At 51.3% G+C, this 27,442-nt stretch overlaps 1 protein-coding gene across 3 annotated transcripts in view; it reads right to left on the minus strand.

Moving 5' to 3' along the window:
* Positions 1 to 27,442, minus strand: part of CTBP2 (C-terminal binding protein 2) — a 158,783-nt gene that overhangs the window by 79,157 nt on the left and 52,184 nt on the right. The window contains exon 1 of one of the 3 annotated variants that reach the window (XM_075423904.1): positions 10,249 to 10,271. The exons of the other annotated variants lie outside the window; for them this stretch is intronic. The gene's annotated coding sequence lies outside the window, so the exon portion shown is untranslated. Of the gene's footprint in view, positions 1 to 10,248; positions 10,272 to 27,442 lie in introns of those variants that run through there. 3 annotated transcript variants of the gene reach the window in all.

The following is a 27,442-nucleotide window of genomic DNA, read 5'->3' on the forward strand; positions in this document are numbered from 1 at the left end:
CTCCCAGCAGCCTGCATCCCCCCCATGGGCCCTCAGCACCCTCCAAACAGTGAGGGCAGGACTCTTCCTACAAAACCATCGTTAATTCGGTTTAATGCTTTTCCTGGTTATTAGTATGATTTTGCTGCCACGGAGCGTTCGGCGACGTTTTGCATCAAGGCCTCTCTCCGTGGGAATGGCTGGATGCCGCCGTGGGTGGCAACAAGCGGTTTCTGTCGAGGTGACTCGCTCGTTTTCTGCCCAGAAACCTAACGGACCGAAGCCTTGCCCCTCCACTGCCTACCTGGTGCCTTCCCTCGATAACTGCCGGGGAAAGCGTCGCGCTCGCCGGGGGCCGCAGCCTGGCGGGGAGAGCAGGAACGCAGCAGGCTGAACGTGCTTCGCCCACGGCAGCACCTGCTGACGGCAAATAAAGAGCTCGGCAAAGGAGAATAACGGGCTGCAGGAGCCTGGCGCTGAGGAACTGCTAACGGTTTTGAGGAGCTCGCTATTATATGAGTGAACAAAATGTACCGTAACGGCATATGAGCCTGCACATCTGCTGCTAAATTAAACATGCTACATAACGATGCAGACCACATCTTAAAACATTATGCAATAAGATACAGGCTGTGCTAAAAGAATAAGGCTTCAAAGATGACAGAGAGGGCCTGATTCTCATTCTTTTCAGCCCTTGAAAGTCACGGCAAGTATCCCTCATCAGTTCTACTCCATCAAAGCTACTTGTCGACTCAGTAAAAGAATCACAATTATATATATATATACACATATGCCCTTCAAAGAAAAAAAAAAGACATATGAGCTTGTAGCATTTTCCTTCCTCTTGATCTTAATGATGCATAAAGCATGAGTGAGGTTTTTGGTTGGATCTGGGTTTTCTAAAAAGTTTCTTTAAGAATCATATTTCCGGTTACAAACTGCGCTCCAGATCGGGTTCTCAGTAGCCAGCAAGATGTTATGAAGCCCTACTGAAACGACAATGTTCAAGTCGCCACAACAGCCACGGTACAAAAGAGAGGGCAGTGAGATACCTGTTTTATTTTTCAACATTTTTTTTCCAATTTTATTTTTCCAACATTAGTGACTGGTCCTTGACTTTGAGAAAAGAAGACCCGGGCACGTTCCCTTGTCAGGCAGTAACAGCCCTCCGCAGCTCCTCTGTGAGTTTTCAAATAAAACTACCAGAACTGGCACTCCTTTCACTCCTAAAGCTAAAATACAAACAAGCAACACAGACAGACAGCAAGAAAATTACTTTAAAGAAAATTAACTGTCATCTCTCTTCCTGGCATCAGAAGTGAAGCCGGTCGATGCTCTGCTTACCCAGCGCCGACGGCCTTCAGGGTCCCAGTGGTGGGCAAAACAATAACCAGGAGCTGAACCCAAATTATCCACTTAGCTTCGAGAGCACCTAATCCGTCGGTTAATTAATCATGGGCCTGCTTCAGCCTCTCTTATCTTGTTTTTCTAAGTATCCGACACTGATAACGCGCACGCTGATATTGCTCCAGCACGTAACTGGCTGGGAGACTGCCCTTTACTTTTCAAACAAAACAAGAGGAAACGATACATAAATAATTTTACAGTCTTCAAAGGTCCCTGCCATACTGAAAAATAAAATCTCATTCTATGTTTTCCCAGAATTCCTTAAATTACTTGTTATTTATATTCACTAATCATGATGACTGATGCCGGAGCGAGGTGAACCTTCGCCGTCTGCACATCTGGACACCCGAAAGCTCCCTTCTACTCAAGCTGTTAGTTGCTCCTGTACCAAAATCAGCACAGCCAAATCAGAAACCCCGAGAAAAATGAGCGTTTGCTGGTTTGCCGGGTGAGTTATGCAGTCCCTTGGCCGTTAGAGGGCATTTCATACTGCAGAGTGAAGGGCCGGCACAGCGCCTGCGAACAGCATCACTAACCCCCATCTGGAGCTGCCGGAGAACACTTTCTGTCTGCTCTCATTTAGTAATTGCCACTTTCCAACCTTTCCATATGCTGTATATAGATGAGCAAGCAAGAGCAAGGACAAGAGGAAAATAAGATGGAATAGCTATGAAAAAAAGTAAAAAAAGTCCTGGTTAAATAAACACTTGGGTGTGCAGCTATTGTTGCTTCCAAGGTTTGGTTTTGTTCGGTTCACTTCTTCCCCCTCCTTAACTCCAATGCAGAAAACTTCATCCTTTTTACTCTCACAAAGATCAGCTTAAGTTTTGAAAATGATTAACCGAGAAAAACTATAAATTGTGCCATGGTACCAGTACCCATCTCTGGAGCTACAGGAGAGAGCTCATCCACCACCTCCAGAGCTGAACAAAGGCAAACCCAGCTTCCTCACTGCCAGGATGCAGGACACGGCCACCTACCTTCAGATGTCTCCTTCTAGTTACAACCATACTGCTAAATGTGACCTTTAAACAGTTTTCAGCTTCTGCTGGCTAGGAAACCACACAAAGCCACCCACTTCCCTGCTTCGGTGGCTTTCCTCTCTCCATCTCAATACAAATCGAATTAGGAAAGAGACAGATATCTCGCTATACATCTCCAAATATACGTCTGTTTGTAATCAGGGTGGCCAAGCTTCCTGAGTACGAGCTGCGTACCAAAACCTTCCTGTGGCCGAGAGCCACATCCTCCCAACCTCCGCAGCCCCTCCCGCTGCACACGCGCCCCACACCCCCCTGCACAGCCCCGCGTTCCGCCCGTCACGTTCAGCGTGACCTGGACAGGCTGGAAAGCTGGGCAGAGAGGAACCTGATGAGGTTCAACAAAGGCAAGTGCAGGGTCCTGCACCTGGGGAGGAACAACCTCATGCACCAGTACAGGCTTGGGGTGGACCTGCTGGAGAGCAGCTCTGCGGAGAGGGACCTGGGTGTCCTGGTGGACGACAGGTTAACCATGAGCCAGCAGTGTGCCCTGGCTGCCAAGAAAGCCAATGGGATCCTGGGGTGCATTAGGAGGAGTGTGGCCAGAAGGTCGAGGGAGGTTCTCCTCCCCCTCTACACTGCCCTAGTGAGGTCGCATCTGGAGTCCTGTGTCCAGTTCTGGGCTCCCCAGTTCAAGAAGGATGAAGAGCTACTGGAGAGAGTCCAGCGGAGGGCTACAAGGATGGTGAGGGGACTGGAGCATCTCCCCTACGAGGAGAGGTTGAGGGAACTGGGCTTGTTCAGCCTGAATAAGAGAAGGCTGCGAGGGGACCTTATAAATGCCTACAAATATCTGAAGGGTGGGTGTCAGGAGGATGGGGCCAAGCTCTTTTCAGTGGTGCCCAGTGACAGGACAAGGGGCAATGGGCACAAACTGAGGCACAGGAAGTTCCATCTGAACATGAGGAAGAACTTCTTCCCTCTGAGGGTGATGGAGCACTGGCCCAGGCTGCCCAGGGAGGTTGTGGAGTCTCCTTCTCTGGAGATATTCCAGACCCGCCTGGACAAGATCCTGTGCAGCCTACTGTAGGTGACCCTGCTTTGGCAGGGGGGTTGGACTAGATGACCCACAGAGGTCCCTTCCAACCCCTACTATTCTGTGATTCTGTGATTCTGTCCCCACGGCTCTGTGCTGCCCGGACCAACTCCCTCGTCCGTCTCCGACCCCAGGCACAGGGCTGGCAGAGGCGGTGGCCGCGTTTCGTGGCTCTCTGCAGCAGCGCCCAGCGCTCCTGCCTTGCAGGATTGGACTAAACATCTGTACCGAGCACGTCCTGCCACAATACTCAGAACTTACTCCTGAATTTCTCCTTAACAGAACGTTCAAACCAGCAGGCGCGGCAATAGCAAGGCTACCAAAGGGACCCTGGGTATCAGGGCTTTCCTTGGGTGCCCAAGCTAAAAGGCCAACACCAAATCCAAGTCCACCTGCCTTTGTGCCTCTTGCAAGTCCTCGGCTCTGCATCGCTCGGAAACAAAAGAAATTACAAAAGCAGCAACTAAATGAGCACATCCTCACCAGCAAACACACGGGACACTTGGGGATACAGAGCTTCCTTCCTCTGCGCCGTCTCCGCCCGGAGGGTGTCCGCAGAGGCACCCCGCTCCCGCAGCGGCACCCACCCCGCATCCCGAGCTGTAAGCAGGAGCTGCCGCACCAGCGGGCTGACGTCAGACAAGAACATGACGGCACCCTCATCCCTGCAGCACAGCCCACCCGCAGACCCGCAGGATGCAAACCTGAAGCAACTCCAAGTCTGGAACACCTTCACTCCTCATTTCTTAATTCTTCCGTAACCAGGATCAGACAATTAAATCTCACGTGAAGATCCAAGCGGCTCCAGCGATGAGCAGCGACACAGGACGTTCTCCTTGGGTCCTGTCCCACAGTGACCAAACACTACTGCAGGACAATGGCTACATATCGTGGAAGACACCTTGGTGGTCTAAGGCAAGTTCCTCAGGGATGCACGCCCATACCCCAGGGCAGATCACAGTGGTGCACACCAGCCCACACCTTCATGCCTCAGTTGTGGGCCAGAGGAGGAACCGTGAGCACTGCCTGACAGAAGACTCCACCATTCACTCACAATGGACTTTGCTCACCCGAAGAGCAGAGGTGAATCACAGAATCACAGAATGGTCAGGGTTGGCAGGGACCTCTGTGGGTCACCCAGCCCAACCCCCTGCCAAAGCAGGGTCACCCAGAGCAGGCTGTACAGCACCGCGTCCAGGCGGGGCTGGAATATCTCCAGAGAAGGAGACTCCACAACCTCCCTGGGCAGCCTGGGCCAGGGCTCCATCACCCTCAGAGTGAAGAAGTTATTCCTCATCTTCAGCTGGAACTTCCTCTGCTTCAGTTTGTGCCCGTTGCCCCTTGTCCTGTCGCTGGGCACCACTGAAAAGAGTCTGGCCCCGTCCTCCTGACACCCACCCTGCAGATATTCAGAGGCATTTCTAAGGTCCCCTCTCAGCCTTCTCTTCTCCAGGCTGAACAAGCCCAGCTCCCTCAGCCTCTCATCGTAGGAGAGATGCTCCAGTCCCCTCACCATCCTCGTAGCCCTCCGCTGGACTCTCTCCAGTAGCTCCTCATCTTTCTTGAACTGGGGAGCCCAGAACTGGACACAGTACTCCAGATGGGGCCCTCACGCACCATGCTCCAGCAGACCAGGAGACTCAGCCCCCCACTAGCACACAAAATTCCCCCACACAAACAAACTCCCCCTGTATCTCACTATGTCACAGATACCTCAAGCATTTTTGTCTCACAAATCTCCCAGAGCCTGTCGTGGGAGCTCTGCCTGGACTGGGAATAGTGAAAAGGAGCAGCGACGCTCTTCTACCTCCAGGAAATCTTTGGAGTTATAATTTGCCCTTATCTTCGTGCTTCTATTTACAAGTCACTCTTACATAAAAAGTCCCCATCTGCATTGACTTATTTAGCAACATGAAATAAAATAGCCCGAAGCTATTCATGCTGCTTAACATACTTCTTTTTTTTTTTTTCATGTAGATGACGCTCTGTGTAAAGAAATATTCAAAGGGGTAAACTGTGTTTTGTTTGTAACACTGATTACTACCACCGAGGAAAATACATTCTCACAAGTCTCCGAAGGGGGAAACACGTGTAACACCTTCAGCAGCTCAGCTAATTCACCTTGCGCTGCCTGTCTGCTGGCAGAACCTCCGACGGAAACTCTCAGCATGGACACGTGGAAAGCCCCGTTTCTCGTGGTCCGAGAGCTGTTCCCACCCTACAACCTCTTCCCATCGGAGCGAGTCCCGTTTGTTTTCAGCACATTAAAAAAAAAAAGAGTTCAAGAGTTCAAGGCTGCGTCTCCATTCAGGCGTACGCCCACAGTGCCAACCGGCCTCTCCGTCCTGTGCCGAAGGCATTCCTCTCCCCAGCACCTACCGACAAAAGGGCCTTGTCTGAGGGAACTGAGGAACACGGGGAGGAGCGGGATGCTGGGAACGGTGCGGAGAAGCAGAGCCCAGCCAGGCGTTGGGGCATCGAGCACCAAGGAGGGCTTGGATCGAGAAATGGCTCACGATGAGGATGGAGGGTGGCTTCTGGAGTAAGCAAGGGTCTGGGGAGCTCTGGGGGACCCTCCAGCCCTCGGGGCTCCCCTCATGCAAAACCCATGCTCCAGACAAAACTGAGCTCGAGGGGGTCAGGCACAAGAACGGCCAGGGTGGACACGTGCGAGCGTTCCCACGAAATCCCACGGGAAAGAGCTCGGAGGGACGCGGGACGGCTCCGGGACAGCTCACCCGTGAAACCCTGCCTGCTCCCCGCTCCTCCATCCCCAGCCCTCTCTCCGCGTCTCGCCTTTGCTGCTCCTGCCACGTCGCTCACGCGGTTTGACTTCCAGAGGAGCGAAAGGAGAGGGAAGGAGGGAGCCAAGTGAGCGGAGAGGGGTTTAGATAACAGTCATAAATAAGATGAAATAATTCTCCCGCCGCTAACCTTTAGCGGCAAGTCAGAGTATCCTCTGCAACCGCCACAGGTTTGCATAATCAACACATCTTTCTTCTAAGCCTTGCCAGCTCGCCGTAGCAAGGCTATTTTGGGATTTAACAACACTCAGGTTATTGACCTAAATTTATACAGGCTCATCTGGAGCCATAACGGTCCATTGTGTGCCGGCGCCTGCTCGGGACGCCTTAATACACTGATTATTGATGCAATGAACTGTGACGGCTCCTATAGAGCCCTTATGGTTTATTGTAGCAACACCTACTCGGGGTCCCTTTAATGCGCAGATCGGTGGCACAAAAGACAGAAACGGCCACTACTTGGGGATGCATTATCCCACGGATCGCTGACGTGACGGACCGCAACGGCTCCAGTGAGCAGGCGAACGCGCCGGGTCCCCAGGGTCCCAAACCCCAGGGAGCTGCGGGCGACCAAGTGGTGCGGGGATGCTGTCCCCCTACCCACCCAACCCGGCCGGCTCCGAGAGGGGATGCTGGCAGAAAGCAATTTGCTACTGAAAATAAGGATTTGTAACGAATGTCCCGGTGGGACCAAACTTATAGCAAGAACAGCCACAGGCCTGCATTAGAGATCAAGGCTAAAATCCTGTGTGAGAAATACATGGAAATGAGCCAGAAAAAAATCAGGGTCCAATTTTCAGCATAAAAAAAAAAAGGAAAACACTTTATGTTCCAAGAGAATGCGAAGAAAGCGACCACTATAGGAAAGCACACAAATATCTCAATTTCTCCCTTCTCTTCCTCTTGAAGAACAAAATTAATCTTAAGAGGCTGAAAGCTAAGCACGGTTTAAAGAAAGTCCCTTGTGTAGGGAGACCTCAGGCTGAGAAAAGGAAAATTAAAACACTAACACTGACCAAGTGTTCGCAGCCCCCTCACAAACAGCAGCAAACGGTTCAAAAAGCTGCAGCTGGCTTCCCACTATCGCGTGCATCTTCCCCACTATTTACCAGGAGCTTTTTTTAACACCGGTGACACTCCACATTCAAAACTGCAGTTAAAAATAGCCCGCTGGTCCTCCCGTTTGAACCCTGCCAATTCCCCCTCCCACCTCCCCGCGCGCCTGCTGGGCTCCCTCCCGCTCCTCCCGCCCCGCCAGCAGCCGTGGGGTGATGGAGGGGTGACGCTGGGGTGAGGGGGGGGCTACCCAGCTGCAAGCCCTGCGTGCCCCCCCACTGCTGCGCCAGGACCTCACCTGACCCCGGGAGCATCCCTCTCCCACTCCTTCCCAAAGCTGGCAGCAGGCTTTATTTGCAGGAATGCAGGCGATGGGTCTATTCCGTATCTCCATTTCCCTTCCCACCTGCTATTGCAGGTGACATGAGTCTAACGCTTTAAAAAAACGCACCCAGCACAAATGTTTACTCTCTGGCCTCAAACCCTGCAATCAGCGGCTGAACTGGGAGCGTAGAGGAAGAAATTCCTTTGTTATCCTGTAGCTACTTAAATGCCGTACCTTCAAACCCTCCTCGGGAAACAGGCCTGGCGAATGGCTACCGCGACGGCAAGGAGCCCTGCGCAAGAGAGACTCGAAAATCAATATCCTTCACCCAACTTATCAAATTTACCGAGGACATTTATACAGTATAATTAAATAGAAAAGAGATACAAATCCAGAAGAGTATTTGCCCGGCACTGCATAGCAATTGCATTACCTCTGGAACAGAGGACACTTTGACAAAAAGGGGGGAAAACACCATACATCAACCCAAGAAGCTGCCAGGAGCACGGGGAAGGCCTCCGCTCTCACTGCTTGCAGGGAATGTCTAACACTTCAGTAAAGACAGCCGCAAAATACACACCGGCACGTCTACCTAAGGCACTTCTGCAGGTCCTGTTCAGTCAGCCGAAACGACGCCGTAAGAATTACGCCGGTGATGAATACGGCCCAAAACACTCAGCCGCCTCTCCGCCTCGCGCAGGGTCTCCAGCACATGTCGGGGCACTCAGCCCTCGCGGGTGCGGAAGCAAAGCAGACACTATTATGTTGCTTTTCAGCATATGAATGTACCAAGTAAAATCGATTTTGCCCGGTAATCCACTTGGTAAGACAGTGATGTTCTCCACAACCAGCCGCCGCCTCTGCGGACTCGCGAGATAAAATCTCCTATGCAAGGTTAAACCTGGGAAAGGCTGACTGCCAGCGCAGGGCAAACTAAAACACGGCGGAAAAGGCAAACCAGATTATCTGGCTATTTGTTAAACAATTCTTCTCACAAGGGTTGTGTTACAAGCGCGCTTTGTGAACGCTCCTTGCTTTCAGGTAGAGCCAAAGAAGCTGGCTCCTCGCTCTAAATCCCTACAAGGAGCACACTGCTCTAGATGCGACACCTCCCTTGCCACATCGACCTCAAAATTCAGAGTAGCCCAGCGTGGTGCTGGACACATGCTCGGGGCCGAGCGCCGGTGAGTGAAAGCCAGGTTTGTTCGCAAAAGGCGCCCAACTACAAGCTTTCTTCCACTTCGGGCTCAAGGGTTTCATCTTTACGGTTGCCTACGGCAATTAGGCATCGCCTAATTACACTGACCAACAAAAACCAATACACGAGATGGGCAGGATTCACAGAATCACAGAATGGTCAGGGTTGGCAGGGACCTCTGTGGGTCACCCAGCCCAACCCCCTGCCCAAGCAGGGTCACCCAGAGCAGGCTGCACAGCACCGCGTCCAGGCGGGGCTGGAATATCTCCAGAGAAGGAGACTCCACAGCCTCCCTGGGCAGCCTGGGCCAGGGCTCCGTCACCCTCAGAGGGAAGAAGCTGCTCCTACCACTCAGACAGAGATGTTTTGGATGTAATCATTTAGTCCAACCAACCTGCTGAGGAAGACATCAGCAGACAGCTTGAAAGATGGGCTGAAGGGGGGCTGACAGAGGACGTGCACCACAGGAGCAGGGGCAGGTCACCCCGCGCACGGCTCCCACTGCATCTCACCCACCCCAGAAGCAGAGGTGTCACCGTTCAGCGTCATCCGTCGCTGCTGCTTCCCTGTATGATGCTCCCCCCGCTGCCAGGCACCACGGGCAGGGGGGAAATCTCAGCCACCCACTGTGCCGTACACTGATGGGGAACAGCGAGTATCAGGTTAAAGGCTGCTTTGTTGCCTCTCTTGTCTCTTCATTCGTTAACGTGAATCACACTCCACTCTGGTTTGAGCAATTCTGTACTAAAAATGCCCGTGATTCATTTTCTCTAAACCTAACTCTAAGAATGGCAACGTTTGGGTAATACTCCGGAATTTTTAAGAATTTACATACTTCTCTCTTTAACTGAATAGGAAAAGGAGGGTAACCTGACCCACACAAAGAGCTTTTTTTCCCTTACTTGTTCTGCACAGACCCACTGCTCTGGATAGAAATCACAACTCATGGAGTAAAACTTCTGAACACACTCCAAAAACCTGACAAGTGACAAGCTGGGAATCTCTATCAACCTACGTTCAGCATGGTATTAAAAGAACAGTCCATAAAGGTAACGTCATTAACTTTAAATTAACATAAATCCCTTTCCAGATGGCACAACTCAGTAACTAAAAATCATACTGGGATTTATTCGTACCTCCAATGTCCCCCACCTGAAACCAACAGCAGGGTGAAGGATTTACTCTCCGAACTGAACGCCACACAGCGCGGCAGCCAGCCCTCCAGCACCCCAGCTGCGCTTTCTTCACCCCAGACATGGAGACACCTCGCCCTGTTGATGCCACCAGATCAGACACTACTGCAACGCCAACTTTGGAAAAAGGCTTTTCGCCGACACGCCAAGGTCTCGGATGAAATCGCAGCACGCACACCGGCGTGTCTCCACGTTTCTCTCATCCATTACCTCACTCCAGAGCTTGATCCCGTGGTCTCCATGCAGGACTGGCAGGAGAAATCAGGCTCTGGTCAGGAGGGCCAGCAGAGATCCTTCCTTCAGCTGTCTCCTGGATGAACTAGGCATCTCTGATATTCTTAGACACACAAGTCATGCACAGACTTGCGTGTCCCTTGGCTCACAGTAAATTAAAAGATGGCAGGAATGAGGAAGCTTTACCACTCATTCCCACCACAACTGCTTCCCAAATGATTCAATTCCTTTCAGATCCCACCCAGCATCATCTGCAGCAACGGATCGAGAGATGTGGCAGGGAAGACCACGCAGCAAAAAAGCAACACCAGGGGATACCCAAGCAGAGCAGCCTGGGATGGAGCTGAGACCACTTTGACTCCATTGAGCAGGACCAAGGACCATGGGGCAGCAGAGGAGGAGGCTCCAGGAGGTGCCAGGATGGCTCCAGTGATGCAGGGAGCACCGGAGGGAAACCACACCGACGGTTTCCTCAGCTCCAACCTCAGCTCTGGCGCTACCACCCTTTTACTGTTGGAGCTTGGAGGTGGCTCCAAGACCCCCTTCATTCTGCTCAACCACCACAAACGAGGATAAGGGTGGAGATACTGCTCCAGCTGTTACAAGTCCAACATGCATGAGGACCGCTAGGGAAAATATTCTAAAGGGAAACTCATTTCCCCCAGGCTGCCTGATAGAGCCCATCGGAGGAAACATCTGCCATCCTCCGCAGAGAACAAAAATGAGGAGGAAGTGGTTGGTCCATCCAGAGAGAAGAAAGTCAGAAATATTAAAGGCACGTGGACGGGTCCTGACCAAAGCAGGAGACCCACTTCTGCGAGCGGGCCGCCGCAAAACAGGTTAAAAAGGCAGTTTTATAGACTGCTGAGTATGGAAGCGGCAGCGGCTCACTTGATGAGTTCAGGGACTGAAGTGGCCGACGGTGCTTCTAAGAGAAAACATCTGGTCGTGTTAAAAGGTCAGCAGGAAATGAAGGCTATTGACTTTGTCCTTCTTGGTTAGGCCACCGCTCCTCGAAAGAGAACCACACACGGCTTCATTTAGCGGCGTTCGCGGGACGACGAGAGCCCGGCGGCGGCCATCCCGGCACCCATGGGTGCCCTTCCCTCACCGGGCCGCCCCGGCAGCCTCCTCGCCGGCCGCCGCCCCGCACCCTTTGGCGGGGGGAAAAAAAAATCCTTCACTCCACCTCGGGAGCCGGCCGTTAAAATAAATCCGTCCACATAAAAGCGAGAAAACAAGAAGTTTCTTCCGAAAAACAGGAAGCGCTCGGTACACGGCAGCTTAAAATAGCGCCTGCTCCATTTGTTGACCAAACGCGGGTCCCAAGAGGTCGCGACTTTTTTGTATTTTGGGTTTTTTTTGTTGGTTTTTGTTGTTTTTTCTTTTTTTTTTTCCACGTTCAGCCAGGCTCCCCCTCCACCACGCCGGGCGGGCAGGAGAAGGGCGATGGCGGCGGGCCTGGCCGCGCTTCCTGCGAGCGGCGTGGGGGCTCCCACAGGAAACCCCGACAGAAAACAACCGCCCGTGCGAATCGGGGCTCGCTCGGGTAAACACAGGGAATATTTCAGGCTTCAGTAAAACTCAGTCTGAAGTTTTAAGTGCTCAGGAAATCGGGTTCAAACTTTCCCTCGCCGGCTGCCCGGCAGGCTCTTCACACGCAGGAAAGCGCGGTGCTGGCTCCAGCCGAGCCACCGACGTCTAAGGAGAAGCTTGGAACGATCAGGCTCTGATCCTGAGCTCTACGTGGGCAAAAAGTTCACCGGCAAGAAGCTGCGGGACGCTGCCTTCCGCGGAGCCGAGGAGGGAGGACATTTTGCCCTCCAGCTCTGCGGGGAGGTCGCGCCGCGGCGTTTTCCTATCGCTCAGTACCTCCCCCGGTCTGGGCTCTGCCGCTCCTTCCCCGCAACGCACCCTGCCCTCCCGATTCCGCCCCCAGAGCTGGGAAGCAGCAGCTTTAATTAAAAATAATAATAATAAAAAAAAAATTAAAACAAGAACAACGCTCTCGGATGATCCAGCGCAGAGTACAGCATCCGTACTGGAGAGCAGGTCCCATCCCTCTCTACACACCTCGGTCTGCGGAGCCAGGCTGCCCGTGAGCCCTGCCTGCCCACCTTCTCCTCACAGAATCCCAGAATGGTCAAGGTTGGAAGGGACCTCTGTGGGTCACCCAGTCCAACCCCCTGCCCAAGCAGGGTCACCCAGAGCAGGCTGTAGAGGACCTTGTCCAGGCGGGTCTGGAATATCTCCAGAGAATACCACACCAGACGCGAAGGGGCCCCGACCGCCAACGGCTAATTATCGGACCACATTAAATTATTACTCAAATTAAGATCTGTGGGTTTTTCCCCTAACCTAACAATACGCCTTCGACAGCAGCACTGCAAACACGCTGGAGCGGGAGCAGCAGTCTAGCTCCATGTGCAATTAGGCCAGCATGTGGATCTTATTGCTCCTAAGGACTCTCATTTGATTTCCCGCACCACCAACTGGTGAGAAGTTTTCAAGTCTAAATACAGAAGAATTAGATCACTCTTTGGGGTGGTCGCATCTGGGGTTGGAAAACCAGATGGAGCGTGGTTTTTTCCGAGTCCTTTGTAATTGAACCAGCGCTCGAAGTCGCTAGGAAGCAGGCAAATTCAATCACCGCTTTGGGGCAGCCCGCGGCAGAGCCGGTGCCGCGCCTGCCCACGCTCGCAGACACCGGCTCAAGTGCTCGCAGGGAAGAGCGGTCTCACGGGCTGGGGTTTATAAAGCGGCGTCGTGAACGCCGACCTACTGCGAGCGTGCAGCTCTGTGACTTCTGAACACAAACACCCGCGCCCACGGTTTTCTCACGGTGCCACGCGAGGAACCTGGGAGATGGGCAACTTCTTCAGTTCCCTGAAGATGCAAGGCTCATACAAGCAGGCTGTGAAACTGGGGAACGAAGAGGAGAGAGAGGGAGAAGAGGAGCGAGCAATAAGGAACCTTCAGCATTTCAAAGCAGAGAGAGAACCAACCAAGCGCAGAGATGGCCACCACGACTGCCATCCTGTCTTGCAGGCTAGACGGAGCCTGGGATGGGATAAGCCGTCTCTGGAGTGGCCAGCCATCATCACCACAGCCAGCTACGGCGGCTGCTGAAGGGGTCTGCTCCTGGCAAGGCCGTATCGTGGGGCTTCTGGAGTGCCTTGTACCTGCGAGTGTCTGCCCTGGCTCTGCATGCAGCATGGGACAAACCCAGGTGGGACCGAGCTACGAATGCCTTCCTTCCTGGGGACTGGGAAGGTGGCCCTGACAGAGCGCAGGATGGTCATCAGTCTTTCCTGATCAAAATATGCTGATGTGGTGGTTTTAATCAAAGTTGGGCCAGCAGCATTGCACAGCTGGACTAATAGGACAAGAAGATCTGCATCTCTGCAGCTCCCTGGGACCCGTCTGGGAATCCACACCTTCACTGCATTTAACAGGATGAACAGGTCCTGCACGTGGGTCAGAGCAATCCCAAACATAAGGTTGGGTGGAGAGTGGCTCAAGAGCAGCCCTGAGGAGAAGGACTTGGGGGTACTGTGGCTGAAGCTCAACATGAGCCAGCAATGGGTTGAAAGGGACCTTAAAGCTCATCTGGTTCCAACCCCCCTGCCATGAGCAGGGACCCCTTCCCAGGGTGCTCGGAGCTCCATCCAACCTGGCCTTGAACACTGCCAGGGAGGGGGCAGCCACAGCTTCTCTGGGCAGCCTGGGCCAGTGTCTCACCACCCTCATGGGGAAGAATTTATTCCTAATATCTAATCTAAATCTGCCCTCTTTTAGTTTACAGCCGTTCCCCCCTGTCCTGTCACTGCACACCCTTGTGAAAAGCCCCTCTCCATCCTTCCTGTAGCCCCTTCAGGTACTGGCAGCTGCTCTAAGGTCACCCTGGAGCCTTCACTTCTCCAGACTGAACAGCCCCAACTCCCTCAGCCTGTCCTCGTAGGAGAGGTGCTCCAGCCCTCGGGTCATCTTCGTGGCCTCCTCTGGCCCCGCTCCAACACATCCAGGTCCTTCCTATGTTGGGGGCTCCAGAGCTGGATGCAGGACTCCAGGTGGGGTCTCATGAGAGCGAGGTAAAGGGGCAGAATCCCCTCCTTCGCCCTCCTGGCCACGCTTCTCCTGATGCAGCCCAGGACACGGTTGGCTTTCTGGGCTGCAGGCACACATTGCCAGCTCATGTTGAGTTTCTCAGCCACCAGTACCCCCCATGTCAGCCCCGAGCTGGTGGGTATTTCTTCCCCATAGGCAAAGGGTACGGCACGGACTGCTCCGAAATGGCACAAACTTTGCCAGGCAAGGGCTGCTTTAGAGACTGAGAAGGCATCTATTTTCCTTGGACCTTAACCATGTGTCGTGGGTTTAAAGACCTCCTTATCAGCAGCTACCACAGAGCACAGCTCCCCAAGATGAAGGAAGCATACTGAAACCCTACTTTCCTTTCTTGCTGTTTTTTTTTTTTTCCTCCTTGGAACCCAGAGCATGCAACGATAAAGTCCCAAGTCAAACCATAAACATGAGAGGCGAAGAGAAATTTCTCCACCAAATGCTGAGTTTGCAAGTGGAGGAGCGCTAGGAACCGGCAGCCGCCCGCGCGGCATCCCTCGGGCCCCGACGGCGAGGGAGGGCTGCGCCTGCTCTTCCGAATGAACATTAGGGCTACGAGGATGGTGAGGGGACTGGAGCATCTCCCCTACAAGGAGAGGTTGAGGGAACTGGGCTTGTTCAGCCTGAAGAAGAGAAGGCTGCGAGGGGACCTTATAAATGCCTACAAATATCTGAAGGGTGGGTGTCAGGAGGATGGGGCCAAGCTCTTTCCAGTGGTGCCCAGCGACAGGACAAGGGGCAATGGGCACAAACTGAGGCACAGGAAGTTCCATCTGAACATGAGGAAGAACTTCTTCCCTCTGAGGGTGACGGAGCACTGGCCCAGGCTGCCCAGGGAGGTTGTGGAGTCTCCTTCTCTGGAGATATTCCAGACCCGCCTGGACAAGGTCCTGTGCAGCCTGCTGTAGGTGACCCTGCTTCGGCAGGGGGGTTGGGCTAGATGACCCACAGAGGTCCCTTCCAACCCCTACTATTCTGTGATTCTGTGATCCCCGAGGCACAGCGAGTCGAAAATTAATCAGCAATTCAAGCCGAAGCAGAACACCTTTAAATATTTGTTTGGGACTTTTTCAGGAGGAAGCAACAAGTAGAAAAACAAATCTATGTCCAGAGTCAGCACTTCACAGCTCAGAAGAATACATAAATGACTCATTCCCGTGAACATGGCCTGCGTATAAGCATTCATCTCGAAAATAATCCTGCGTGCAACACTGAATCAGCAGAGCAAAGAGGATGCTGGGGAGATCAGAGAGCTTACTGGTAGAAAGAAGAGGCAGCGGGTGGTGAAGGAGCTATCAGGAAAGGAGGCCCTATAGGGAAATTCCCCTCAAAAACCACACTCCAACACCTGCGTGTTTATCAGTTTCAGGTTCTGTGCATGAAAACACAGTGATTTTGCCATGGATTCTTCTTCTTCGCAAATTGAGAATTACAGATATTTTGAACTGGTGTTTGAGGAGTACCCGCCTTCTAATGGGTATTATTTTATAGGCATTTTAATCTTAGAAAAATTAAGCGTATATTTTCCTGTGAAGCCACAAAGCTGTCACCTTCAGTATTGCATTTTTCACACCCAGTTCCACACTGGCTAGGCTTTTTCTTCTCCAGCCGGTTTCAGCCCGGCCAGCCTTCCTTTCTGCAGCCGCAGTTCTGCTGCCCAAATATCTGCGGGTATAATGAACGCTGCACAGCTACACCAGCCCAGCTTTTCCAGCTGTGGCTACAATGAGCTCCTCCACGGCCCTGGACTATCTGGAGCCACTGGGATTTTGGAAATAACACGATGAAATATCTGGGTGACTACACAGCCAATTTGAAGCAGCCAGTTTGAAATTTCTGGTTGGTAGCGCACCAAGGGAGTGCAAGGTTCAGGAGCTGGCCATCACACAACATGTTTCACCATGAATTTGGACTGTTTTTCTAACCCAGCTGTCTTGTTTAAAAACCAATGCAACCCTCCAAGGTATACAAATAATTAATTTTAACCCAAGCTCTAAAGCAGCAGCTCCCAAACTTTCTTTCCCGGCTGCGACCTCATTTTACAGACCAGTAACTCCGTGCAACCCCAAACAGCAGAATAAATATCGGACAAAATGAAATTTCTGTCAGGCTCACGACCTCGTTTCATAACTTCCCCGAACCTCATTTCGGGGCCATCACCCCACTTTGGGAACCAATGCAGCTGTAACAAAAAATGATGCTCGAAACGCAGTCCCGCTTACAGACACGAGCCGGGGGTGCTCACGGGGCCACCAACGGCTCCAAGGTCACCGATGGGAGACCAGAGCCCAAAGCCAAGGCTCAGGAGCTACCTGCACCATCCCCGCTCCTCCTCTGTGGTCCTGGGCTTACCTTACGGACCTCTGTGCTGCTGCAGCAACGGCAAGGGGGATGCCTCGAAACACAACCCTCAGGTACCCCGCGAGCTCGACGGCGTCCGTGGGGTTTCGCCTGGCAATGCCCAACCCCACCCCGCAGCCCAGCTCTCTTCGGCCGGTTTCACAAACAGCAAAAACCAAAGCATGGTTGTTACTTAACAGCACCATAAATAAATAAATCCCCCTTCAAATTACCTCCCTTGGTATTTTTTATTGCTACAAGACAAATCTCAGCTTTAGGGGAGCTACGCTGCTTTTGGTACACTGCTGAGGATGCAGTCAGCGTTACAGACATAAATCACGAAGCGAACTGACCTGCTGCCACTAAGTCAATCTGGTAGCAGGAGCTAAGATTAGAATTCAGGCATTTTCGGTTCCCAGATCGGATCCTACACAATGGCAGGCTTGCAGCCAACTGTACAAATGGGACCTTTCTAGGCTGGGCATCAGAGACCAGAAAGGGGAAAACAAACAACCAGGATCACTTTGGAAACACTTATCTCCGCATCTCTGGCCCCGAGTTTGTGATTTTGGCACCATCCCTGATGGTGGTGACTTACACAATAAAGAAGGCAACCAGCAAGTTCACACAGAAGAGAGGGGGTCAAGCAAGGTAGATCCCAGGGACAGATATTTTTTGCCATCTGCCATCTTCTTGACATATATTTTAAAGGATGAGGAGTCCCCAAAATGGATGAACTGGAGCGGCGCAGCCGTAACGCCTGCAGAGCGACATTTCCCCCCCTGCCACGCTGCTTCCCAGGCCTGCGACCTGAACGTTAACCATGTGGATATTCCCACACACGGGTAGAAAACCAAGGGTAAAAACTTAGTCCTTTGGCTCCCTATTGCTGTTAAAATTAATTGCCACGTAAAATTGCTGATTCCTACCAAATGAAGCTATGCAATTTATCAACTCAAGGATAGAGCAAACTCACGAGTGGTTTAAATACATTACCTGAGTTATTACCAAATTTTGCAGGGGTGACAGTTTTATGGATAATGTAGATTTTATAAATTCATTAGTACGGGGACAAACTTTCAAAGTAAACAAAGACATTAAACAAATATCGCAATAGCGTGTTTACACGCAAAATAGATTTCCCTTTTTCTCTCCAAAGCCAAGCTGGGATACTCGGAGGAAAAACACGAGAGCCACCCTTCATGAGGGGAAAACGCGGCTGTTCATTAGCACCCGAGCCAGCGTGAGGGATGAGCTCAAACCCGTCTTTCTTCCTGGCCGCAGACCAAACACAGAATCACAGAATCACAGCATGGTGGGGGTTGGCAGGGACCTCTGTGGGTCACCCAGCCCAACCCCCTGCCCAAGCAGGGTCACCCAGAGCAGGCTGCACAGCACCGCGTCCAGGCAGGTCTGGAATATCTCCAGAGAAGGAGACTCCACAGCCTCCCTGGGCAGCCTGGGCCAGTGCTCCGTCACCATCAGAGGGAAGAAGGTCGCTCGTCCTGCTTCTGCTCCAGGCTCTTACGTTGCTGCAGCACCATTTCTACACCACCAGAGGAGACTGGACCTGGTCCAGAGCCTTCTGCAGCCCACGGCATCTTCCCACTGCTTTCAGTGGGCTCTAAAGCGACCACCTTACGTTGCTTAACGAGAGGGATGCTGTTCGCTGGAACCTACTCCACTTTGACCAAAGTTAAAAGCAGTTCTGGGACCAACGCCCGGGTGAATCCCTCTGCCCCTCTTCCCATTTTCCCTCCCAACTGGCACAGGAAATCCCTGCCGAGCTCACACAGGACCTGAACACATGGGAGAAAGAGAAATACTCTATCGATGCGACTTGCTGTCAAACCAAAGAGCACAATGAAGAAAAAGAGGAGAAACGTTTTTCGGTCTTTCTTTACAGCTCACAACATGAGATGTTAAAAACAATTTCAGAAGGAAGTACAAATTTTCAGCTGATACCGCTTCTTCTGCGAGAAATCTTCTGATGGAAGTTGTTTTAACCCGTACTTGCTGGAAGCAATGACTAATATCACTATAAAAAAAAAAGAGAGATTGTAGGGAAAAAAAGCTGTTTTTCTCCACTTTTCCATTCTGTTTACTCTGTGCATTTATCACCAGCATGTGCAGAAGGAGTCTCACTCTTTCCCCCGTGCAGGCAGCGAGTTAGTCACACTTTCCCCTGTTGTGTAGCTCCTTTAGTCAGCAGCAGGGAAGTGATAAAGATGAAAAAAACTAAACAAAAACAGGAAAACGCAATTGTAAAAAACACAGCAAATAGCAGGAGGTCCTTGTAGGGAAATGTAATATTCAAATCGATTTTGCTTGCTTTCATTTAGGAGATTGCGATCTGGGAAGGAGCTCCACGCCTCTCCACGCCGCCTCTCCTCCGAAGGAACTGCACGTAGGGTGTAGGAGAGGGAGGATGAGGATGGAGGAGAGGCAGCGTACGGACGGGGAGCGGAGCTATAGAGATCCCTGGTGTGGAGCTCCAGGACTCGCAGCCCTGCAACCGGAGCAGGCTGTGAGCAACGGGGGAAAGGTCTCCAAGGCCCAGCACCTCTTGAGTGGCCAGGTGAGCCAGGGAAACCCCACGGTCCTTCCTCCTCCGCCCTCCTGCTCCTCCGATTCCCACCGGGAGAAGGAGGCAGGACAACAGGAGCCAACCCTCACGCAACGCTTGGCAAAACCTCTCTACACAGCGCCTTAACTGGAAGATAACATGAGGATAATCTGCTTCACCAGGCACATCAAAAACATTTGTTAGCTTTCAGAAATCGAGAGAGAAATTGCTACCAGAGAGTGGACTTTGTAAAAACCAGAGTCAGCCGCAGCTTCCAACCCTAGCAGAGCATTCACTGACGCTCACCAGGTGTTAAATAACCAGCCCGCAGCAGGAACAGCCCAAGTTTTGTGACTGGTATAATGTAATTATGCACCATTGCTTCGTTCTTGGGGGTCTACTTATTTAAAATGCATTAAAGAAATAAATCACTGTTGATTGTCCCGTCCTCCTTCCCTTTTAAGCTAGGCTGGGCCAACAGATCTATAAAAAGAGCGACTCCTGTTTTAAATAAAACCAACAAAAGCAGTAACAATAGGAGGCTCCCAAACTTGATTTCCAAAGACATAACCTCGCTTCTTTCCTGCTAAATTATTTGCTACAATAGGTACATCAAGTGGCAAGGATACCACATGACCCTCATATACCTTCACAAAATTATCACCCTAAACCATCTGGAACCACGGTGTTCTGGCACCGAACGGTTTTCCAGCCTTGGGACCTACCCTTGACTGTAAAACAAATGGATTGGTCACAGGCAGAGCAGGGGGAGGCTGAGCCTTCGCGTTCACCAGTCGCAAATCTACCCTGCCCTGCTTCCCTGCAACGCAGAAAAGATGAGGTAGGATCCCACCTTGGAGACTCTGAGGTCCAAGTCCCACAGATGCCCACGGTGCAAGACCAGAACTGGCTCCATCACCGCAGAGAGGCCGCTCACGGCAGCCCAGGCGCCCGGCAGCACGCGGGATGAACGCCAGCGAGTTCAACCAAAATCCAGGGAGGAGAGGACTCACTTGTAGGCGCGGCGAGCTGAACCTGTCAGCTTTATCACAGTTTGGCCAACATGCACGTGTGTGTGCACGTACGCGCACATCACGCCTCTACATGATGGAGTTCATGCTTCCAGGTGTCCAGGAGATGGGGGAAGAAGGAGAGAAGGAGATTGTTTCCATCTCCACGGCACCGCGGGCTGGGGGAGCAGCACAGGGCACGTGTGCCATCGCTCTGGTCCAGGGCTGCCCACACGATCCTCTCACACCCCAAGTCAAAATGCACCACTGGAAGGCATCCCTCCTGGCTCCGCGAGGGCACGGGTCGGGCTTAAATTATCACCAAATGGCATCATCCTTCTACACAAAACCAACAAAACCAAAACCCGAGAGACTCCCAGCGCAGACCCCAGCCAGCTGGGGTCTGGAAACGATTCAGCCCACGCTCAGCTACGCCTTCCCAAGACACGAATAGTCCTGACCTCCTTCTAGGAAAGCCCTAAGTCACCAGCAACACAATCTGGAATAAAACTACCACTTACAAACATCCTTGTGCAGAAAATTGCTTCTCAGATACTTTCTTCCTGCTCTGGCGTTAGTCATCAACCTCCAGAAGTATACTACAGCGACTGAATTCAGCCTGGCCAGGCAATTCCGTCGAATATTTAAAGGCTAGACGCCCAGCAAGAGGCTGAGCAATCTCACGCGAGCACTTCTGCCGCTGACACAAATCTTAATTCTCCAAGGATCATCTCATATGCCAATGGGAAGCTCAGTGAGCGATGAGATTTTTAATCTAATCTGCTTTCAAAATAATTTTGTTGGCATTGATTGTGCTGAGTTGTATCTATGGGAAAGAATTTCAAGTAAGAGCAAACACATCCACGTATGACCCAGACGAGTAAGTGTCTCTTTCCATTACTGTTAGCTGATAATAACAAAGAACAACAACATCAGTAGCAACGTTAGGTAAAATTACCTGGGCTCAGGACCCAGCACACAGCTGTGATTTTAAAAATTATTCTAACACATACACTATTTAGCAAAATTCTCAAAAGCAGCCTGGATTTAAAATTCTTTTGCTTGACTCTACCCCTATTCCCCCAGAAAACAACCCCTAAAATCTCAGCTGCCTACAAGCCCAGCTGCTTCCTGGCTTTTCTATGCAAATTGTTCTCCCTGGATTTTATTGTGTGCATGTATATGTCTCTTAAAATGCACTGAAGTTTGAATTAGGGGCCCTACTTCCATCAAAGGGAATTCTTGTAAAATAAGCTTCATTCTCACAGCATCTGACACGGAATTATTATCCCATAACTCACGGGTGTCCTCGCGGTTCTGTATTAAACACACAGCCCCGGTAAAGTCCCAGAGGGAAAAGCACATGCAGGGACACGAAGGGTCGCTCGCATACAAACCCGCAAAGTAAGGAATTCCCCATCTCCTTGCCAACCTGCAAAGCACTTCACATGGTCCTGGCTGAGGACAGGCCTCTCGCCTTACTTCTAAATTTTTACCTGTCAGGATTAAATAAACACTGACTACATTATTGCGTAATGAGGTTAAATTAAAACTTAGCTTAAAGCAGGGAACACTTGCTTTTCAATTCCAATCAAAACCATTTACTTAATTCCCAGTTTGATCTTGGCATCTCCCTCCAGCATGACAAATTTATAACTACTACTGTATGACAGCAGGAAAAACGGAAAGTAACCGTGACTGTGGTAGCTGGTCAGCAGGCTCACAAATGACTACCAGAAAATGATGGGACTTCTGCTGCCGCTTTCCACGCACGCTCCCTCCCCGGTTTCCCACTGGCGTTCTGGCCTCCTTGCATAGCATTAAACGCAGAAATGAAACTCAAATGGTAAAAAAGTTGCCCAAGTTATTTTTTCCCCCCCATCAAATCTGCCATTCAGCTGCTTCCGATGAATGCTGTACCATCCACGCAGTGAGGATCGATAGCCCTCACTGATCTATTATTCAGAATAGGGCTACGAGGATGATGAGGGGACTGGAACATCTCCCCTACGAGGAGAGGCTGAGGGAGCTGGGCTTGTTCAGCCTGAAGAAGAGAAGGCTGCGAGGGGACCTTAGAAATGCCTACAAATATCTGCAGGGTGGGTGTCAGGAGGATGGGGCCAAGCTCTTTTCAGTGGTGCCCAGTGACAGGACAAGGGGCAATGGGCACAAACTGAGGCACAGGAAGTTCCGTCTGAACAGGAGGAAGAACTTCTTCCCTCTGAGGGTGACGGAGCCCTGGCCCAGGCTGCCCAGGGAGGTTGTGGAGTCTCCTTCTCTGGAGATATTCAAGACCCGCCTGGACAAGGTCCTGCGCAGCCTGCTGTAGGTGACCCTGCTTCAGCAGGAGGGTTGGATTGGATGACCCACAGTGGTCCCTTCCAACCACTACTATTCTGTGATTCTGTGATTTGCCTGAGTTTTATTTCCAACCGAAACGTATGAGTGTTGCACAGCAAACGCCCGCAGGAACTCCCGAAACCCAGAAATACCGACGGTTCTTGAAGCTCCTTTCAAAAGGCCAGAGAGTCCTTAACCAACTGTGCCGATTCAGCTCACGCCACAAAACGGCCTTTGCCATCAGCCCTCTCCTTTGGACAGCCGAGGCTGTGCTGTATTTCAAAATACATATAACCCTGTATTGAATGAAAATCTCTAATTCATCTTATTTATCAAATTCCAGCCTGAGGCCAAAGCGTTTTGATGGTCAAACCAGAAAACATCATTTGATTTGGAACCACTGCTGCCCTAACCCGCTCCCGGGGTGCCAGCCTGCAGAGCACCTGACCCAAACGCTGCCCTCGGCCACGGGGAACCAACTCGCGCCATCTTCGTGGAGTTGCAAACGTGCGGACCCCCCGCGAGAGCAGAATCCGCCCCGCACTGTTTAGTAACTAAACGATAGTCTGTGGTAATCAAATATTTATTATGCTCTACACAACAGTGCGATTGAACTGCTGTCCTTCCTCCCCTGGCCATCAGAGAACACTGAAAGCCCTCTTAACTTCTGCTCAAGGAGTCTCAAATTACACATCTTTATTTTTCTTACAGATTGTCCTACGGGACCGTGTATCTGGAAGGAACCACGTGGCCGCTGCGGCAGTTCATCCAGAAATGCAGAGTGGTGTTTGGTTTCTTCTCCCTGTTTTTTTTTTTTTTCTGGAAAGATGTCCCTGGCAGCGTGTCCAGAATCAATATCCTAAACACAAATATAAACCCACAAAATATGCTGAACGGCGCAAAAACCCACGTCGTACTTAGCTACCCAGTGCTGTACCAGTCTCCAAAAGAAGCCACCCTGCGACGGGAGAGGAAAACAATAAAAGCCCTGTTTGTGACGATGGCTTAATCCTGCTGCCCAGTACAGCTCCATAAACCAAGAAGCTGCTCGTAACGGCCATCACGCCTGCCGCCGCCGAGCAGGCAAGGCCAGGCAACCGGGAGGCAGGATCCTTGGTTTGGATTCCCATGAACTGGCACGGGGGATGCGGAGGGACGCTCAGCGGAGAGCTCGGCGTCCTCCGAGTCGGGGACCTGGCAGCAAACCCGCGTAGCAGAGGGCGGCCGGGGCTGCCGGGAGGCGGAGGATCGCACCCTGCGCTCCCTCAGCGGGTACGTGTTGCTGTTGGCACCGAAACAGAGAGACCTGCAGGGGAGGCAAGGAGCTGAAACGGAAAAACCAGGAAATAAAATGTAAAAAGTGCATTGTGAGCAAGTGACTGAAGGAAGTAGCAGAGCCCTTAACAAATTGGTTATTTGTCTGGTTAGCTGATGCAGAAGTGGAACAGGAAATTAATTCAATATGCCGCAGACTTACATTCTACTATTATTTTCTAGGTTTTCTCTTCCTTTTTTTTCATATATATATAAAATATATACAAAATTATATATATAAAAAATAAAATAAACCATATATATATTATATATAATAGATAATACATAAATAATATATATATTTATATATTTTTTATATATATATATAAAAGCCAAAAAGCAAAGTATTTCTGGGCAAGGTAGTAATTCAAGCTTATGAGACTCCAATTAAAAAGATCTAACCATTAGCAGAGCTAGACTACAGACAGGCTCGGAAATGAAAGCATTAAATAAGACCAGTTAAGGAGAAAAGACCCTCTTCGGAAACCATCTGGCTGCCAGCGGTTCCCGATTCGTTGAGAAACACCCCAAACCAATACGTAATACCCTTACACTCATACAAACCTTTCTGAACAAGTTACCACTCTCCATGCCTTACAGGATATGGCGGCTCGCCAGTAATTTTGCTTTAAATGTGAAAATGGATATCAAACCCAACTTTCTAGATATAATAATGGCACGGGACACTGATGGCATCACTACACTGCGCAATGACTATTTAAAACACTTTTGGCTGCACTTACGACGCTCCAGTGACCTCCAGAACTACAGAACCCAGAATCACAGAATGGTAGGGGTTGGAAGGGACCTCTGTGGGTCATCTAGTCCAGCCCTCCTGCCGAAGCAGGAACCCGTACGTAGCGTTTGGAGGAAATAAAACCGGCGATTCGCAAAGCAGAGCTAAAGCAACGCAGCGTTTTCCAAAGAGGCACTGACTGCAGCTCGCACTTCCGCAACGACACCGGCACGCAGCGTTGTGTTTAGAGAAGGGAGGAGGAAACACTCCAAATTTCCATAAACTCAATGTCTGCTGCTGAGACGGCACTAATGGTGCCGGGGGTGCCAGGGAAGTGAAGTGGGATGGAAACAGATTTCTAGCTACCAGGAAAGTCAAGTTGTTCTACGCGTTGCGGGGAATGGTGCTCTTCCACTACGTGGTCGCATCCCACGAGTGGGCAGGAGGAGGATGGCAACAGGCAGGAAAGAAAGACAAAAGGGAATGCAGCCAGAGGACGAAGACAGGAAGGGCAATGAGAAGCTGAGACTACAGCTGACGGCAGAGTGGACGGAGTAAGAGAAGCCAGAGAAAGACAGACAAAGCAGAGGAGGCACCCCCATCACACCTACTGCTGACTCACACATTTCGGGTTACTTTCGTTATTTCTTTGTATTCCGGCAGCAGCTGGCATCTGCCGCTGAGATCAGAGCCATGTCGTGCCAAGCGTGAATCAAGACCTTTCTGCTCATGAGCTTAAAATCCAAACAGACAAAAGGGAAAACAGAGCGAGGGGTCTCACCAGTCCTGCCCGCTGTGGCCAGGAGCCGCGGCAGCAAAAACCCATCCGCTTTGCACCCAACCACCATCCCGGTCATGTGGGGAAGACACAGAGCACGTCTATTTTTTTCTGTAGCAAGAGCAGATGCCTTCAAGTACTTTTTAAAAGCTCTCAGGACACATCTGCCCCTCAGTAAGGATGGGGCAGGTGCTTGGGTTTGTCATTCACCGTCTCTCCATTTACTGCTGTAGGAAACTAGGATGGTTTCCCTGTGGTCCTCATCCCCAAGAGCTCAGTTATTACTGAGCATGCAACAGCTCTTCTGTGAACCTACAGAAAACTGCAAGGAACCAACAGAAAACTGCAAGGAACCTATAGCAAACTGCAAGGAACGCGACTGAAGGGCACAGCCCAACTTCAACAGACAGCAGCTCCAGCCCGCTTACACTGCCATTGGGCACCAAGCAGGTTCTCCCAAGCACCCAGGTGTGCCTCAGCGCGGGTCCCCAGCCGACATTCAAGCCCATTTCACACCCATCAGGCTACAATAATCCTGGGGTGAGGCCCCCGGGCTCGCCCTCGGGCTGCCTGGCACCCTCCGGGCTCTGTGGTTTCAATTAACGTGTGGCTGTAAGAAGTCAGGGGAGCATTCCTCATGTATTGTACCATGGAGCTCTGCAGAACTAATTATCTTGCAAATAGAGCTCTAAATCATTAACAAAAAGTGTTGGTTGTAGCATCTGCAATCATTATTTGGACCATTACTTAAAAAGCTGGATGCAATAAACAGGATGGGGAATAGCTGGTATCGCGCTTCCAGAGCTCAGGAATACGGGATGTCAGAAAACGAGCACTGCCTGTAACGGTTACACTCAGGCTCTACGAGTGCTCCGTAATCAGACCTACACCTTCATCCCCAAGCACTTAAAAAACAGTCAGATACTCATTAAAAGAATGAAAACGCTGTGGTACTTTCTCCCAGGCCTTTTTTCTTCTCTACCTATTTCTGGAAAGATTCATAAACTCACATTTTTACATTTGTCCGTTAGATTCCTTAGATCAGTATTTTGACTAAGTCAAAATACGACTTCAAATGTAGATAACTTTTCTTTATTTGCTTTCTTCCATGCCAGCTACTGGCTCCGGGCATTGCTTTTTCCAAGGTCAGCTGCTGCAGAACGCCCTGTACATCCCACCGCCTTCCCCTCCCGCGGGCACCCATGACCACAGATGAGTCCCACCACCACCTCAGACTCCAGGAGAAGCACGTCTAGCAGGATGCCATCCGCACGTCGCCTCCTCCATGCCATCTCCAGCGGTACCGGAGGGCAAAGTCAGGCTTGGAAGTCATCTTCCAACAAGGACCTCGTTGCGTTGCCGTTAGGACAGCCAAGCAGGGCACTCTTGCTGCAATTTTGCTGCTGTCGGAACAGAGTACCCAGACGCTCGTCCTCCGTCCTGGAAAAACGCGTGTGTCTCTCAGGCTTTGGCAGCAGCTTTGATCTAAAGCCTATCTGGAGTGGCCATGTGCTGGAGCATCCGACCGTCGGGAGCTGGCCGAAGCTGTCCCCCTCCCTGGCAGGCGATGAGACGGGCAGTTTATCCCCGGCTTCTCGCTGCGTGACTGCAGGCGAGCGGCTGCAGCAGACGCAGATGTGCTCCACCAAGTCCAGCAGGATAATCCACAGCTCCAGCACAAAGACACAAAATTCAAGGCTAAAATACGACAGAGGTCCCGCTCCCCCAAGGCAAATTCCCGACAGGAACCCAGGGTCCGCGGCTGGAAGGGACCTCACGAGCTGACTCCTTTGAGCCACCAAGTTCGAGAAACTTCACTCTTCAGTTAAATATAAGCTTTCTCCTAAATTCAGCCTAAATTTATCGACGTGGTGGTTGGCAGCACAGACGGTGTCCTGGGCAGGGCCTCCCGGCGTGCTCTGGGGAGGCGTTCCTAACACCGCCCTGCAGATTCCCTGCCTGAT

The sequence above is a fragment of the Opisthocomus hoazin genome, chromosome 6 (assembly GCF_030867145.1).
Source record: "Opisthocomus hoazin isolate bOpiHoa1 chromosome 6, bOpiHoa1.hap1, whole genome shotgun sequence".
Lineage (NCBI taxonomy): Eukaryota > Metazoa > Chordata > Aves > Opisthocomiformes > Opisthocomidae > Opisthocomus > Opisthocomus hoazin.